The sequence below is a fragment of the Zalophus californianus genome, chromosome 15 (genome assembly GCF_009762305.2).
Source record: "Zalophus californianus isolate mZalCal1 chromosome 15, mZalCal1.pri.v2, whole genome shotgun sequence".
Classification (NCBI taxonomy): Eukaryota; Metazoa; Chordata; class Mammalia; order Carnivora; family Otariidae; genus Zalophus; species Zalophus californianus.
This window is the reverse complement of record NC_045609.1, coordinates 21,892,384-21,910,772: the sequence shown is the minus strand read 5'-3', so window position 1 is coordinate 21,910,772 and position 18,389 is coordinate 21,892,384. Positions and strand designations below refer to the sequence as shown.

The 18,389-nt window shown below is 41.9% G+C and overlaps 1 protein-coding gene across 29 annotated transcripts in view; it reads left to right on the top strand.

The window, feature by feature from the left end:
• Positions 1-18,389, top strand: part of ANK3 (ankyrin 3) — a 689,507-nt gene that overhangs the window by 345,584 nt on the left and 325,534 nt on the right. The gene's annotated exons all lie outside the window — the stretch shown is intronic.

The following is an 18,389-nucleotide window of genomic DNA, read 5'->3' as shown; positions in this document are numbered from 1 at the left end:
TGCGTTTCTCACGCAGATCTGTGACCTTAAAGACGGAGCAGAAAAGTCATTTCCTGCTTCGCACTTTTCCGCCTTTCTTTCTTTCCTCTTGCCCCTTATTTCTTTTTTTTTTTTAAAGATTTTTTTTTAATTTATTTATTCATGAGAGACAGAGAGAGAGAGGTAGAGGGAGAAGCAGGCTCCCAAGGAGCAGGGAGCCTGATGCGGGACTCGATCCCAGGACCCTGGGAGCGTGACCTGAGCCGAAGGCAGACACTTAACCATCTGAGCCACCCAGGCGCCCTGCCCCTTATTTCTGTAAGGTGCTGCTCCTTAGCTTGTGCAATGGAAATAAGCTGCCAGAAATAACTTTCTTTTGTTACATGAGGCTAAAATCACCGGGGTTTGTTTTTCTCGGCTGGGGGAAAGGGATTATCCTGGATGCAGGAATTCCCATGGCACCCGTGGCCGGGACCTGCAGCCTTCCACGCTGATTGCTTCTGATTAAAGCATGGGCATTGATCATCCCCAACTGATATTCTAAGGTGGTGGAGGGAGGAGGAAAATTCTAGGTCAGTGGTGTTTTATTACAGCCTGAGAGTACTTACTGAGTGTTTAGTGACTGTGCCCTTAAATATGACTCCTAGGTACCCGGTGGGGAGTGAGGGCCCAAAGCACTTTTCCTCCATGGCAATTAATAAAAATTGACTAAAACTCTGCGATTTGAATATGAAAGTCAGGTCATAAAGCATTTTTATGTCTCTTTGTGAGAATTCCCAAGGGAAAGATAATCTTAATTTGCTCTGAGCAGTGATGCATATGCCTTGTAAATGACATGCCGATTTCATCCACCACATGGACCTCTCCTCAGGGATGATCAGGAATATTTTTGGTGCCTTTGCCGTTTTCTTCAGAGTTAGGATCAGTAAAAGGAGCCTCTCTGCCATTTGTTACGTGGCAGACTCGATGAGATTGAGTTTGGAGGGCTACATTTGCTTTACTGCAAGGTGGTTCATATAGATTGTCCCCCCTTCAATAGTCTTGTAAATAAACTTCTTGGATATATTTTCACAAAAGTACGAACTCAGGTTGCATATTTCAAAGGCTTGCACAGCAGAGTTAGGAATTGCCATACCTGGCTGGGTTCTGGTCTAATTGTACCGTGTCAGGTTGTCTGTGGATAGGTCACTATGGAGTGCCCCCTCTCCACACATCTTTGCCCACTCCCACCACGATAAACTGGCTTCTAAGGACCATGCGGGAAGGGACATATGTTTGTATAAAGATACAGCGTCACCGTTGCTGTTCATACCCTGTGTAAGAGTTGTTGGCTGAGCCAGGCTTTTGCACTGCAGTTTCCTGTGGTGATGACAGGCCCGCTGCCTTGGGGCCTGGGCCCCTGTTTGACTTGGAAGCAAAATCAGGAAGGGGCCAGGCAAAGGGAGCTTCTGGACTCACTGAGCTGAAGCAATTGCTTTGTGGACCAAAGTGCTTTGTTATGAGTACAACAGAGTCTGTCCAATGTAAATCTCTTAGCAACAAGAAGGGAACATGGAGAAATATCAATATCGCTATGTCAATGTGTAAGCAGATTTAAATGTTTTGTTCTCAGGACAGTCACAGAGTTGATCCAGAAAGTGGCTCGGGAATAACACTTTCATTGCTATTGTACTACTAGATTCATGACACAGTAAGATATGCATATTTCCTCTCAAAGATACGTGTATTTCAGGAGATTTAAATATTCCTAGTCCAGTGATTTCAGGGACCACTTTCGAAGTATGAAGTCAAGATTAGATTACTTTGAAGACATAATCTCGATTCTTTTTCGGTCGTATAGCATATATACCACTTACTCTCTACAAAGTGAATTGTTTTGACTTGGTGTTTCTTTTTCCTACCTTTTCCTAAAGATCCTAATTAAGGCTCGTGGGTTACTTTGCTCTGTATTATAGGTCCCATGTCAATTGGAAAAGCTGCTTTTATATACTTTGTGAGTTATGGGGTTCGTTGCTCTTGCTCATATGTAGAAATATCCTGTAGGATCTTTTAATTACATAAGAGTAATAGTGAGCAATCTCCTAAAATCACAAAATAGACAAACTTAAGAAAAATGTAAAGAGTATCTAATTTGTAAAATAAGGAATTTGGTTCATGGTACCCGTGCAGTTCAGGTCTGAGCAAGCCCAAGATGAAACTTTCCTGATTCTATCCATATGGCATAACATCGTACAGTATGGGATATTACTAAGTATTATAATCAAATCATAATACATGCATAAAATCAACACTGCATTCACATTTCATCAGTTTTTTTTAAAAAAACCCACATTTGGTCTATTAAGAATATTGATAACCATGAATAAGTGATTACCAATAAAAAAATAGGAAATTTCTAGGAATTTATAATGACTTGAATTTTTATAAGGATGTGTTTTGTTCTTGCCATAGCAACTCTAGTGTCAAGAAAAAGATCTTCCTATTTGTTAAAGGAAATACACCTAGATGGATGTACCCTTAATCTTTTTATCACCGGTTTTTCTGACTTAAAGCAAAAAAAAAAAAAAAAAAATCCAAAAAACTTTTCATGAGTATTTTGTTTAAAAGTTTCTTTCTACTGCATTTACAAATCTCCCTGTTGCATACTTTCCCATTGCTCTTCCCTGATAGATTTTTCCCTTACCTCTCTTCCTCTCCTGATGGGCTCCTGAGGCTGGCCGTGAGAGGGTGGCATGCCCAAGGTAGACGGAGTGCCTTTGGGTGGGTTAATATTGGACCCATGCCCTGACCGAGCAAGTTGCAGAGAGGAACTCTTTATATCCCCTGCGTTGAGCAAGGTCCTGGCCCATGGGCGCTGGTTAGCGGATGACCCAAGCTACTACTATGGATTCATGAGGGCTAGAAGTCACAAATGCTCTCAGGCCCACATGTTTTGCCTTCTCTCCATGCAAACTATAAAATACGTTTCAATAATGAGGGGTATTAGGAGAATTGACCTTAACTTATTCAATAATTTTTTTTAATGTTCACAAGTATGCTTGTATATATGTATTACATCCTATAAAAAATTTTTGAGGTGATCTAAGGAAATGTACACTAAAAAAAGAAACACGTATCACTGACATAAGATACTATATACTGGGATAAAGTGGCATTCAATTTTATGGTTAATATCTTTTCTAATTATTGATGTCAGACTCATACGGCAACTCAATGGTAGAGCAGGAATGACTATTCATTGCTTCATTTCTGCATTCATGCATCCATCCAGCAGACATTTATTGGGTGACTTCTGTGGGTCAGGCATGGCATCCGGTGATGGAGGCAAAGCTAAAGGAGGCAGAGTGGAAATAGTACAGTAACTCCCTGCAGAGCGAGGAGAAAGATACGCGCACCATTCATCACCCTACATAATGTGTGGAAAGGGAGCCACAGGAGCCCAGAGGAAGACTCCCAGTTCAACTTGAATCGGTGAAGCTGAGCGTTGGAGGAGGAGTGAGCAAGATAGGCAAGCAGAAGGACAGGAGTCCCGTGCCCAAAGTGGTGGAAGTAAGAGGGTGCGTGAGAAACAAACATTAATAAGGAGCAGAGGGGACGGGAGTGTATGGCAGGAAAAATGCCTGGAAAAGTAGCCTGGAGCCAGGTCCTAAAGACCTCTGTATGGGCTTGGAAATCACCCTCTCAAAGGAGAGGGACTCGAACCAACTTGAATGGCAGCGGTAGGCTGGGAACCGAACAGCTGCATGGTTTAGAACCATCCCTTGGGTGTCCATGTAGCAGACAGCAGGGCTAGCGGTCTGGAACCGCTGGTGGTGATTCAGGAGTGAGAGAGGCTGAGGGGCTGAACCAGGGCAGAGACTGTGACAGTGGAGAGGGGGTGTTGCATCCAGGAGATATTTAGGGGAAGACTCAACAGAACTTGGCAATGGACTGGACGTAGGATGTGAGAGGGAGAGATCGGATTCTAGGGTAACTGCCAAGTTCCTGGCTTGAAGCGGAAGATGAATAATTAAATTTCCTGGATTCATGTCTTTTCTCCCAGGACATTTTTTGACCACTTAAAATGTACCAGGTAGGGTTTTAAATTGCTTTGTAGGTGGAGGCTCACTTAATCTTTACAACAACCCTACAAAGAAAGTATTTTTATCATCCCCATTTTACAAATAAGGAAACTGAGGCACAAACCCATTAAGCTTTTCCTATACTGTTTAGTGGTACATCTGAGATTCCAGGGTGGAACGTCTAACTCTGGCTCGGGCTCTAACCTACAACACGGAACAGCATATGTAATTAATATTTTCACAGCTGTGTATCAAAATGGACTTGATTCAGAGAATCTTCTAAGTGATCAGCTATTTCCTAGACATCAGGAACCTCAAATAACAAGCTTTATATCTCTAAGGAACCCAGTACAGTATGAGCCGTGTGTCTGTTTTTCTTCTCTTCTGCAATAGACTTTTTTTGAAGATTTATTTATTTATTTGAGAGACACAGAGAGAACATGAGCAGGGGGAGGGGCACAGGGAGAGGGAGAGAGAGAGAATCTCCAGCAGACACCCTGCTGAGCGTGGAGCCTTACATGGGGCTCAGTCCCACAACCCTGCGATCATGGCCTGAGCCGAAATCAGGAGTCAGATGCTTAAGCAGCTGAGCCACTCAAGCCCCCCCCCCCACCCACTTTGCAATAGATTTCAGTGTTTTACCTGAAGAATTTCTTTTTTAAATTTTGAACATAAATGGAAAATTACCAACACCAGGACTTCAGATCCTCAAAGACATGTTGCTATAATAACATAACAGTGTCTTAGGGGCTTGCTGTATACCCGGCGATGTGCCCCATAATTCCCATGGATTTTTCTACTGTTTTTTTCTCACAACTTCTTTATGAGGCAGGCATTATTTTCATCCTCATTTTTTATAGCTAAATGAAGACTTAAAGAGAATAAATAACTTGCCTGTGGTCATACAGCTCATACGTGTTGGGGCTACACTTAAACTTGGGTCATAGGACCCATTTGGAATCTGTATTTAACCACTGGGTTTATTGTAATAAAAATCTGGCAGTCTCTTTTAGGATTAAAGCAATGTATGGATTAGAGAATAAATTTCAGGAGACACAAACAATTGAGTATTATCTCTTGCTATAGATGCTTAGTACATCTATAATGCAAATGTACAGACATTTATAGGCCTTCACCATGCCTAGTTTCCTATGCACCTACGGCACCCGTGATGTAAGATGCCAGGCAGGGGGAGGTTTTGGACTACAGTGACTGGACCTTTGAGGGAGAGGATTGGGTGGACCTATATTAGATAAAAGGAGCCTACTCTGTTTCTGGCTGTGCTGAGTATGTAGACTCCATATGTCTGCAGAGTCTAATTTATCAGCATCCTTGATATTCCGCACTGTAATTATGAGCTTCCATATGTCTCACCCAGGAGACTATGAGGGCAGAGGTGGTATCATATCACCTACTATAGAGGTGGGTGCAGAGTGGGTAGGAGATGGGAGGGAGGTGGACAGATGAGAGGCAGTACCACACGATAATTAAGAGTGTGGACTGTAGAGGAAGATTGTCTGATTTCAGGTCTTCACCCTTGTAGTTCATGTGACCTTGGGGAAGTTATTTTACCTCTCAGTGCCCTAAGTTTTTACCTGCAAAATGAATATAATAATAGTACATACTTTTGTCAGAGGGTTGCAATGAGATCTCAGTGAATTAGGATTAGAACGGTGCTTGGCACAAAGCAAGAGCCACATAGTGGTAGTTGTTGCTGTTGTTATTGATATTCATAAGGAACAGAAGAATGAATGGACTGTTTCCAACCTGAGGCTTTAGGGTTTGTGCCAACAAGTCAACTCGCTGAAGCCAGGCAGGTCAGCTCCCCAGGAGCACGCGGCTGCACCATCTCCACTCTTCCTCCATTTGGAAAAGGATGGATGGAACTCAGAGAAAAGTTGGAAACCTTTGTCCTTTGACATTCCATGGCATTTAGGAATAGGAAGCAATTAAATAAAACTTGTCTGCTGCCTGGTTCTCTGTGCTCTCTGTTCCTGTCATGATACATCTTTTTATTCTCAAAGTCATATGTTCATTTAAAAAAAAAAAACACTTTCTTGCTGTTGATCAATTGCCATTATAATCAGTGCAAGATCATGTTAGTATAAGTTATACATTTATTAATGGCTGAATATGTTATTTAAAATTTTTGTTAGTTTTGTCATCAACAGTCTATAGCTATTGAACTGTTTCTTCATTACTCTTCAGGTTCATGGTCTTTTCTGTCTCTTGATTTGCCTTTGGCAAGATGATACTGTATTGTGTCTATGTGTGTTTTATTGAATCTCAATGTGGAAAAATGTTTGCTTTTAATAGGTATGTTTGAGGAAAAAGAGGATTTGGCAATGCTTCATAATTTTTGTAGTTATATTATTAGAAAAAGATACATTAATCACATCACATTTTACCAGTATCTCTTCATTTAATAAAAATGTACTGTGTGCCAACATTGTGCCTGTCACCATGCTGGGGCTGGTAATGTAAAGGATGGGACCTGTAGGCCCATCTACATGCTTTTTTTTTTTTTTTTTGAATATTTTATTTATTTATTTGAGAGAGCGAGCACGAGAGGGAGGGAGGGGGAGTCTGATGCTGGGTGGGTCCCAGGAACCCGGGTCATGACCTGAGCTGAAGGCAAATGCTTAACCGACTGAGCCACCAGGTGCCCCTACATGCTGTTTTATATTCTGCTTGTTCTACTCGACACAGGTAGGGGTGAAGGACTGTAGAAAAAAAAAGAGATGCTAACACTGTGTCAGAGTGTTATCCACATGTTCAGAGGCTTTAGCCTAAGCTTAAGTTTGTTATGTAATTTGCCTCAGTAACAGAAATAACTGGCCTTGGAATTGAGCTCTGTATGGTTCTAAGTCCCTTGCTTGGGCCATCAGAACGTCTGTAGGATAGATTTTTAAAGTGAGGTTCTTACTAATAGACATCTATGGTGAATTCTTATGTGAAGAGAAGAATGATCACTGTTGGATTGTTAAAAGTTAAATTATTTAGTATCTGAAATTTTATAAATTATCTTTCACTGCAAAATCTAAATATTGTCTAAATCATTGCACTTAAATTAGTGTACATTTAAATTAGTGCGCATTTATTTTTAATTTTTTTTTAAAGATTGTATTTATTTGAGAGAGAGACAGTGAGAGACAGATCATGAGCAGGGTGGAGGGGTAAAGAGAGAAGCAGTCCTGGCTGAGCAGGGAGCCCGACATGGGGCTCGTTCCCATACCCTGGGATCGTGACCTGAGCCAAAGGCAGACACTTAACTGATTGAGCCACCCAGGTGCCCAAAGTTAGTGTGCATTTAAAATAACTTTTAAGAGGAATCCAGTCGCTGAAACAAAGTAGAATTGTTCACTTCTATCTGTTGATTGATGAATAGGTTAAACGTTGAGGGATGATGTCTAAATACAATGTTACACTGTCGCTTGTATAATCCAAAGAGTATCCTAAAGAAAATACTTGCATAGAAAGGTAACATTTGGAAATAAGGAATCTGCTGTAAGTTTTACCCAGACTATGGTGTTTCTAGTTTGTCTAAATTAAAAGTAGAAGAATTGAAAGCAAATTAATGGAAATGAAGCCTGGACCTTTCACATATAGTTCAGATATTTCTGGTGCTTATCCCCTTCATTGAAGATTATGCTATCCTGGACCCAAAGTGGCATCATGAAAAAGAATGGCCCATCATCGTCAAATATAGGAGCTGCCTATAAAATGTATAGATTTCAATTTAGATTTAGTTGGTTCCAGTAAATTATTTCTCAGTTATAGGTGACCTTTCTACTAATTAGGATCATATCATCAGTTCTGTTTGAATTTATATGAAGCTCATTAGAATGGATAGAGACTAACGTTCTTATGTGCCAGGCCCATAGCTTGCCCTTTGGCAGAAGAAAAGCCAACCAGTACCATCAGCATAGAAGGGGAAGGATATATGGACTGTGTGGAAAAGAATGGGAACAGAGAACTTGTCCAGAGAGGGTTGGAAGTAAGTCCAAGGTTTTCTAGTGACTGGAAGCCAGTGACACTAAAACATTTATAACCTATATGTAGGTATCTCTAAAAACTTCATAGTTTCAATACTATGAACAGCATTTTATCCTAGCAAAGTACAGTTTTCTAAGAGGTCTATACGATTGAAGAGGGTAGGAAAATACGGTAAATTTTATTTAGTAGAGGATTAAAAACATTAATAAAGCAGGCGAGCAATAAGGAGAAAGTTGTGGGGAGGGGGATAAGTTTTACAAACCATGGTGATGGAAAGAATGGGCTTTCGGCCTCACTAAGAATTCATATCGCCGCTGCCACTCATTAGCTATGTGGCCTTGAACTAAATTTCTTTGGGCTTCAGTTTCCACATTGTTCAAACCAGGATATTAGTCCTTTACTTGCATACATATTATAAAGAGTAGAAACACTGTAAAGGCATTTTGCCAGGTTCCTGGCATAAACGGAGAAGTTAGCAAGGGCTTCCAGCCTCCCTTCCTTGGAGCATGGGCTCTCAAATGTAACCGGTGACTGTAGCCAAGAAGCAAATGGACGAACTGAGTAAATGAGGGAATGCTTTCAAGAACTTTGATACCTAGCAAGCACTCAGAAAATTATTTGATGGATGAAATTTTACTAATAAACTGGTATCCTCAAAAAGTCATTTGAGCCCTGCAGTTCAGCTCTTTGCAAACTTTTTTACAGCCCTCGGGGAATTAAATCTGTCATTTTGAGAAATACTTCCAAAGACTCACATGTTAAATACATTTTTCTATTCATTAACACTATTATTAATTAGCTTCTTTCCGTAGTTAAATGCTAGCCTAGGTAGATATTAAAGAAAGCTTAAGAGGGGCGCCTGGGTGGCTCAGTCATTAAGCGTTCGCCTTTGGCTCAGGTCATGATCCCAGGGTCCTGGGATCGAGCCCCGCATCGGGCTCTCTGCTCCGTGGGAAGCCTGCTTCTCCCTCTCCCACTCCCCCTGCTTGTGTTCCTGCTCTCACTGTCTCTCTCTCTGTCAAATAAAGAAATAAAGTCTTAAAAAAAAAAAGCTTAAGAATCATATGTACAGATAGAAGTATCAGATAATTCTTTTCACAAATGAACATTATATTTGCAGACTTGGGCATAAATGTTGAAATATTTAGAGGGAGGAAGAGTATTTGATGAGGGCTGAATGAAAGCAGTCCTCACTGGGTAGATTATATATTTACTGAAACAAAAACATTAGCTATGCAATATGTCTATAAGATATATATACTTTATTACCAACCAGTTTTTCACCCCCTCTAGATACTGTGGCCACCAGAGGTATGGCACAGTTTCAGGGTAATTGGGGACCTAGGGAAGAGTGAATGATCTGGCCAATATGGAGTTATCACCATCTATACCTGGTTTCAGAATCCAGAGTGGCCTGTGGACTGTCTTTCTTACCAGCACCCCCCCCCACCCCCCGCCGCCACCCCAGAATGCCACTTCTGATGGCCTTGGCAGTTTTCTATCAAACACAGCATGTTACCCTGCCCCGGACCAAATCGGCGCATGTCAGTAACGCCACTTAGAAATACCAGTGTGTTCAGATACCCCTATTCAGCCTAAACCAAAGAAAAATGGAACCTGAAACCTGGACATCTCTCATTAGACATTTTTGTTACAGACTCTAAGCGATTTTTCACTTTTCAGAGAAGGGCAGTACAGAGTGATACCTAACAGCAAAAGTATATGGAGAAGAATTTACCTTTTCTTTCTTTTATTGAGCTGTAAATCATTGAGGAACTACAGTGGGCCAGGCACTCTCTTGAATTCTTTCATTAGATTATTATTATACTTCGTTCTCATGCATGTGTGGTATTATCCTAGTTCTCTGGATTAGGGAAGGCATATTCTCCAACATTTCAGCAAGCCCAGGATTGCATGGTTAGTAAGAGTAAATCTGGCATTCAGACCCAGGCGGGTCTGATTCGCAGCTCTGTGCTTACTCCATCACCTCTCATCCCTCATTCCCTATCAGATGTGGATCACTTCCAACACACCATTGAGAGCACCATTTTCACAAACCACTGGGCTCCATGAGATGACTCTTTCCTGGACTGTGAGATGCTATGCTAGGGTTTCCACCCCTAGAACATTCCTAATGAAATCCTTCTTGTGATTTATCTCTTCCCCCCAAAAGAAAAGGACACAGTAGGACGTGGATGGAGGGAGGGTGTGATAATACTGGATGTAATAAATAATTTAACTTTCACATCATACATTTACTTGAAATGCATCTTACCTCAATAGGATCATAATTATATTAATGATAAAATAACTGTGAATACAGTTAACTCCCAAAATGTTTGTATTTTTGAAGGTAAATGGTGAAATCATTTTGTGTTGGTTGATTTTGTGGTTTTTGAAATGAATATATTCCCGATGTCTTGTGTTTCATGCTTACTGTTTTTTTTTTAATATTTTATTTATTAGAGAGAGAACGAGCAGGGGTGGAAGGGTAGAGGGAGAGAGAGAGAGAGAAGCAGACTCCCCGCTGAGCAGGGAACCCAACATGGGACTCGATCCCAGGACCCTAGGATCATGACCTGAGCTGAAGGCAGATGCTTCACCGACTGAGCCACCCAGGCGCCCCTCATGCTTACTGTTTTTATGAGAAAGCTGTTGAGGAAGCTGGTTTTAAAGAACTCAGGGGCTCAAAACAGACTTGTTTTCAGAGGCTAAATTAGAAATTAAAAAACAATTTGTAGAATGGTAAGAAATTAGCATCAACATTAAAAAAAAAAAAAAAAAAAACCTCCTTGAGATAATGACACTGATAAATGTTGGAAGTGAGTCACTAGGCGCCGCCAGATTCTCAGCCAGGAGAGCAAAGACCTCTTAGGCCTTATGAAGTGATACTCTTTCTTTTTCTATGTCCTTGATGGTAAGAACAATGAGTAAAAAGCTCAAATTTGGGAAAGGGAGTAGGCAAAAATTGGAATCTCAAAAAAATGGATTATTTGGAAAGGACGATTTTAGGTTTTACTAGCACAATTGAGTTTGAATCAATAGGGACCCTGCTAGCAAAGTTAGGCTCCACTTACAATAAAATAATTGGCAGGTATGGAAGGCTGTTCTCTTGGTTAACACTCACGTGAACCTCTGAGTTAGATGGCTTTATTCTCCTTTTGTAGATGAGCAGATTGAGACTCTGACACTGAATTTAACAGTAACAGTGAACAGAGGCAGAATTTGAACCCCTTTCCCCCCTTACACTATTCTGCTTATAGATGATTCGCCACTCATGTCAGATTCTTACATTTGGAGAAAGCTTTTGCTTTTATTTTTCATTATTTTCTAATCGGTTATTAAATCATTTTTATGCCTCCCCGTTACCAATGTTATTCATTTGTTTTATGTGACAAATACTAGATAAGTACTTTTTAAATAATGATGCATGACTTAAATCCTATGTTTTTATCCTCACATGTTACATGGGGACATTAAGTATTACTGCAAAGCACAGAGCAATTTTGAATCAGGTACAGAAAAATCATAATTGACCTTGGCACTATGGATTTACCATTGTCTAGGGAAGCAACATTAGTCAAAGCCATAATCTTGAACAATGCATTTTATTTTCTATTAGTCCCAAAATGCCCAATCTCATAATTCCCAGCCACATTCCTACTACCTAGCTGCTTAGGGGTGAGTGAGAGAGGATGTGCCTGAAGGTTCTGAGGTCACCGAATCCCCACACTGTCCACTGTTGCCCCCCCCCCCCGCCCCCCACCCTTCTGTAAGGACCTGCTGTCCCTCTGTGCAGTGGTTCGGCCACTGCAACCTGATTCAGTAACATGAGTGTATTTACTTAGCTCTGTCAACACTCAAAATGCGTTTGCCTGCCTCGAAATAAGATAATCATATTGATGTTGAAAAGTGCCGAATGCAATTAATTTTTTTCCCTTGAAGAACGACCATTGTTAAGGATCCCTGCTTTACTATGCCTCTTCAGCTGGAGTAGTTCTTCGCCATCTAAAAATAAATGGTTTTGTGTACACATTTATTCTAACCACATTTATTCCAAAGAGAATTAATATATCAATACCAGTGATTCAGACATGTGAAACTCACATGTTCACTCATCTTCATTGGTGTGGAATTAATGATCCTGGTAATCCTCCTCAGTTCCAGTCTGTGATTCATTTCAGAAGGTTTTGATTGTACCTCATCTTAGCTGAAATTAGGTGTTTGAAGGGGACCATGAATACATTAGAATAGGTGTTTTCCCTGTTGACTGTGTTGTGACCTGGCTAACATGAGCATGGTATTCCACAGACGCTGAGCACGCTCAAGGCACCCTCACTTCTCCTGCTCCACTGTGTGTGGATCCAGTTCCTGGGCTTTGTCCGAGCTCTCCACCAGAGAGCTTGTCTCCCCTGGCTGGTTGTAACTTGATTTTACATAACATGTTTCAGTGGATTTTTCTATGGGATCAGATTAAAATAATTACATAGCCATCCATTTGGCATCTGATAGGCATTATCTTTTTGTTTTCTGGTGGATTAGTTAGGGTTTTGTTTGCAGCGTCAGGAAGGGAGAGTGTTCTTAGGTGCATTTGGCATTCTCGGCTTTGACCTGCTTTCCTAGAGCTGCTTTGCAGCTTTAGTGGAACCTAAATTATTAATGCGATCTGTGCTGTATCTGCTCATAGGGTTTAATCCAGCCTTTTTTTTTTTTTTTTTTTTTTAAGTGCTGTTGGGATCTCTGAAATAATAGGAAAATTGAGTTTTGGAGGCTGCGTGGAATGAGGAATGGGCCTGGGTGTGAGCCGTGAGTCATAGAGGCTTGGGTTTGAGGCTCCTGACTGTCACTTCTGTGCTGCATGGTCCCCAGTCGGTTACTTGACCTCTCTGAGCCTCTGTGCCCTCATCCACAATAACACCTAGTGCAAAGAGATGTTGTGAAGACAAAATTAAATTGAACATGAAGTGCCTGGCACAGGGCAGTGATTCAGCCAATGTTGATTCCTCCCACTTCCCTGCTCCTTTCCTCTTCCCCTCGTCCACTTGGAAGAAATGAGTTTATTTTATGCTGAGTGTATTTAGGGAGAGTTGTCAGTTAAAATGAGGAAAGTAAATTGACTGAAGGTCATTCCAAGCAGGGTAAAAGTAAATACAAATTATATGCATGTGTGTATGTGTAGAAAAATACATATTTATATAAAATGTAATAATTATATGTACATATACATATATGTGGGTGTATATATATATATTAGATATATTCCAAATATTTATTATTCATATATATTCTACATAAGGCAGTTAAATCCAGCGCCAAATTGCTCTTACTTTCCATTAGAAAGAAATGGGGTTTCTGGAGAGAGCAGTGAACGTGGTGCGGGGTGTAGGAACATGTGGGTTCTGGGCAGGTGCGATGCCTTTGCCGGGATCACTCCGTTCAGCTCCGGCTCCTTCCGCAGCAGCGCCCCACCTCCAATGCAGGTGTCCCCGTAGCTTTTCTAAACTGAGTGAGAAGCCAGTCCTTTTTCCCCCGGGTATGCCTTAATGGATTTACCTCTGCGTTAACGGTCTCCCTCTGGCAGCTAGCTGCCACTTGAATCCCAGACTGAACTCTACTTGGAGGAAGCTGGTCAGCAAGAGTTCAGTTTCGGCGGCTCTCCTGAGAGGGCATCAGAGACGGTCTGTGATGTGTGTTTCCTCGGGACAAATGCAGAGAAGCAGACAAACTGTGGGCAGACAGGTTTTCTTGCTAAATATTACTTCCAATCAAAGAAGACTTCTTTTAGAGCTTTTGGCGCATTGAATACCTGTATGCCACCTTCAGCCCCTGCTTGATTACTTGTCATGCCCCAGGGCATCCGGCACTCCTTCTTACCTGTGTCTTTCCCACCATGTGAATAATTGATGTACACCGTAGACTCAGCATTCCACACAGGGAGGCCAAGGTCACCCAGAGAAAGCATTACTGTTACCATTTTGAAATAGGTTTTTCCAGTATTTTTCTAAGCACGTATATGCTTAGTTTCTTCTTCGCTCTCCTCCTGTTTTCTTCCTTTCCTTCTCTTCCCTCTTCTTTCTTTTTTCCCCCAAATTAATGGAGATAATGGTAGTACCTCCTCTTTTGTTGCCTCATTTTTTTCCCACGGAACAATATAATATGAACATTATGTTTATGTCAATAAGTATATTTTTGTAAGGTTTTTAATGCGTCTATGGTATTCTGCTTTATGGATGTACCAGAATATATCCAACTAATACCTTATTTTTGTATATTTGGTTCATTTCAGTTTTTGTTATTGTGAAAAATGGCACAAAGGACAATATGGGTTCATCTTTTAACACAACTGAAGGGTTCTCACTTTTTGCTCTCCTTTCTGGCAACTCCTCAGCCGAGCATTCTCGGTCCTTCATTCTGAGGCCAGAGGCCCATGTACCACCTCATTTTCCACAAATACGCTAGTTGACCTTCCTTGTCATTGGAGGGACGGCCTTTCCCTTTCCCAGAGCGTACGTACCCGGGCTTTCCCACCACAGGCTTCGTGCCGTGCGGCCAGCAGCGCGTCCCTCCCCCATTCTCCTCCAGTGGGGGGTCCTTTCTTTCCTCGTACCTGGTACAACTCTTTGTGTCTCTTAGGAACCCTATATGGAGTTATAGTCCTTTGTGTATGAAGGTCTCTAGGGATGAAAGAAGTCCCAAGTCTCGATTTCGAATCTTGGCATGGCCCCTAAGTTTGCACCTTCAGCTGCTCTTTCTGTGGCTGTTCTTTGTTGAGGACCCTGACACGGTGGCGTGGAGAGGCTCCAGCGGTTCCTTCGTGCTCACCTGGACTACTGATTTCTTCGAGCAGGCTTACTCCTAATTCCTAGTGTGTCCTCTTCCAGGCCACCTTGGCTCTGTCCTGTTAAATGAATAAATGGCAGTGGTCACACAGCTCTCTGCCCAGGTTTCTGTGCTTTTTCTCCAGATTATTGGAGGCCTGTGGCTGTCAACTGGCAAGAGAAGAGCCTCTGCCTTATACACCGGGGGGTTAGTGTGAGCACCCAGACTTCATTGTTCGGGGCTGGGGGACTTCCCAGGATGGGACACCTTCAGTGATAGAACTGGGACAACCCAAGGGTGTATTAGAACCGGTGGCATGTGGTGGGGCTGGGGCAAATTGTAGAGCGAGGAAGAGGTCCTCTGTACTCCCTGCTCCTAAAACTCTCTTGGCTTTGCTAACTTGAGAAGGGGCTTGCCTTCCATCTCCTCCTCCTCCTCCTCCAGGAGTCTGTAACCCATTTTTGTAATTTCCTGTCATCAGCGGGTGTTACTTCTTCCTAAATTTTCTGTTCTGTCCCGAGGATTCAAGCGCAGTGGACCCTTCTGCATGCCATGCCATAGCGCATATAAGGAAGTACTTAAAATCTAGCTTTGGGCAACTCCTGCTTTCATTATATAAGCTCTCATCTAGGACCCGGTTGCTTTTGCTTTAGTTTTATTTCATGGGCTCTTCAATTCCTTGGATCATGTGTTTTACTTCTTAATTTTTTTTGCATCTTTGGCTTAAATTTATTTTTACCACCACTCAAATTTAGATTATACAGTACATACAGGGATTTTTGTTTTTGTTGTTAGTTTTACACACTCTTTAGGTTTAGGGAAAATTGCTCAGGGCAAAGGAAAGATTAAAATATAGGCAAAGTGATTAAAAACCCAAGCACTATCACCTTATTTTTATCATTCCCAACTTGGACTTGCCAAAGCGGTCTCCTCCTCCACCATGCCACCTGAACCAAGGGAAGGAGACATCAGCCTTCACCCCATCTCTCCTGGGGAGAAGCTTCTCGCCTGGGTGCCTCCTTCCACCAAGCACTGGGGGATTGGACACAATAAAGAACTTTACTACTTTCCAACCTAATTCTCATTTAGTTTCTCATGTCCTCGACAGAGGGAATCTGCCATTATTTTATTAGAAAATGTTTTGATGTAGGCCACTGCAGAACTACATAACTAAAATGTTGTGTGTGCAGGAGACTCACATTTTACTTAAATCTACATGATTGAGATAACAAATATGACCTCAAATTGTTTTACAGTGATACCTAGGTAAGAAAAAAATCCATTTATCATGCCCCAACTTTCATACCAGTCACTGAAATTGTATTTAATGGATTAGTAGTGACTTTTACGGACTGCAGATTAAAACGAGATTCACTTACTTTATTAGGATGAGTCAATGAATAGTTTCATTTCATTCAGTGAAAAGAAGAGCTGCTGTAGAAATCTGAATTTGAACCTATAGGACTTACGTAAAGGACAGCTAGATCCGTTTTGAAGGGCAGAGTTGTGTGGAAAATCCCCACAGACTGTCTAGAGTCCTGGAATCTTAGAGGTGGAAGGGACCTTGGAGGTCACGGAGCCAGGGCCTCTGCGGAGCCTGCCTGTCCTTGAGGACAGACGGCTCTGTGACTGGCTTGTCAGTCTCTGCTTATGAATTGCCTGTGACTGGAAACGTCTTACCTCTAAACATAGTCCACCCCATTTCTGGACAGTTCTAATTGTTAGAATATGCTCTCTTATTTTGAGACTAAATCCAGCACCCTGCTATGTCCACCCATATGCCAGTTATTTATATAGATGAAGATAGATGTGTGGCGCCGTGTCTTCTCTCCCAGTGAAATGCTCCCTATTTCTTCAGCCAGTCCTCATGAGACCCCGTTCTTCCCCCGTTAGCCATCATGTGCACCCCAAATTGACAGTCTTCTGCGTGGAGACCATCCAGCTCATGCTGTATTGATACAGCTCAGCCTCCGCTGTCACCTCTCTTTGTAAGAGGCCAAGGTCACAGTCATTTTAGGGAGAAGACAATTGAGCATCTGTATAGCCCCTTTTCCCAGGAACTTTGTTTCTGTTTTGCACATGGATTTTCTCCTTCCTCTTTCACTTTTAGCTTTGTCTCTTTGTTGGCTTTGAAATACATACATCTGACTGATGTGTGAACACATTGGAACATTTATAAACAGCAGTAAGTACAGATTTATAAAGATACAAAAGCTCTGTCCCCACCAAATACTTTATCTTCTGTATTTTCCATTGTCCTGTCTCCCATTACTCTATCCCTCAGACTCAGAAATTATTTTCTAAGTAAGTACTAAGTACCAACCATACATCCTGCATTGTCCTTTCTCTCTCTTTTACTTGGCTTCTGCCCTCCTGTTCTTGTTTCTGCTTTCTTCCTTAAACATCAGAGTATTCACTAGAATTCACTTAGACGAGACGGAGATAGTTCAGTATCAGTTGGATATAAGAGAGGAACAAATAATGTGATGTGTTAAGCTTTATCAAAGGTTGATTTTTCATATCTCAGGTTAACCAATTTAATTGGTAAACTGTTGGCTTCTTAGAGACTTTTATGGACTGAATCCTTAGACAGTAAAGTTATGTGGAACTATTTTGATAGGAAAATTAGCCAAATTAATTTGGATGTAAAAGTAACAAAATTCTGAAATATTTGTGTAGTGCACTGAATATGAAACACACATAATTGTTTTGATTCAGTAGCACGTCAGTTCAACAAATATTTATGTGCTTTAGGAATCCAAAGAAAAAAAGATGTACTTCTAGACCTTTGGGAACTGGTAGTTTAGTAAGGAAGATGGACAAGTTGGAAAGAATTAAAATAGTCTTACAGTTGTTACAGAAAGTGTATGAAGTGAGATGGAGGCCATGTCGGGGGCACAACTCTGGGGCAGAGGGTATGGAGAGGTGGACATTGAAGCTGGCTCTCTAGACCCAGAAGTGTGAGCACAGTTAGAAAACTTGTAGAAAGAGGTAGGACTGGTCAGACAGGATGGCTTAATGTGGGGTGCAAGAGAAAGGAAGGAGCCAAGAAAGATCTGTAGGGGCTGTCAAATGTGAACCTCTGTGGGGTGCCTGGGTGGCTCAGTAGGTTGTGTCTGCCTTCGGCTCAGGTCATGAACCCAGGGTCCAGGGATTGAGCCCCGCATTGGGCTCCTTGCTCAGTGGGGAAACTGCTTCTCCCTCTTGCTCTGCCTCCCCCCAACCCCTGCTTGTGTTCTCTCTCTCTCTCTCTCTCTCTCTCTCTCTCTCTCTCTCTCTCTCTCTCTGTCAAATGAATAAAAAAAAAAAAGGTGAGCATCTGAGAGGCTAGTTATACCTTGTGTTATGAAAGAAATGCGGAGGATAGGGGTGCCTGGGTGGCTCAGTCAATTAAGCATCTGCCTTCAGCTCAGGTCATGATCCTAGGGTCCTGGGATCGAGTCCTGCATCAGGCTGCCTGCTCAGTGGGGAGCCTGCTTCTCCCTCTCCCTCTGCTACTCTCCTTCTGCCCCTTTCCCTTTCCCCTCCCCCCAT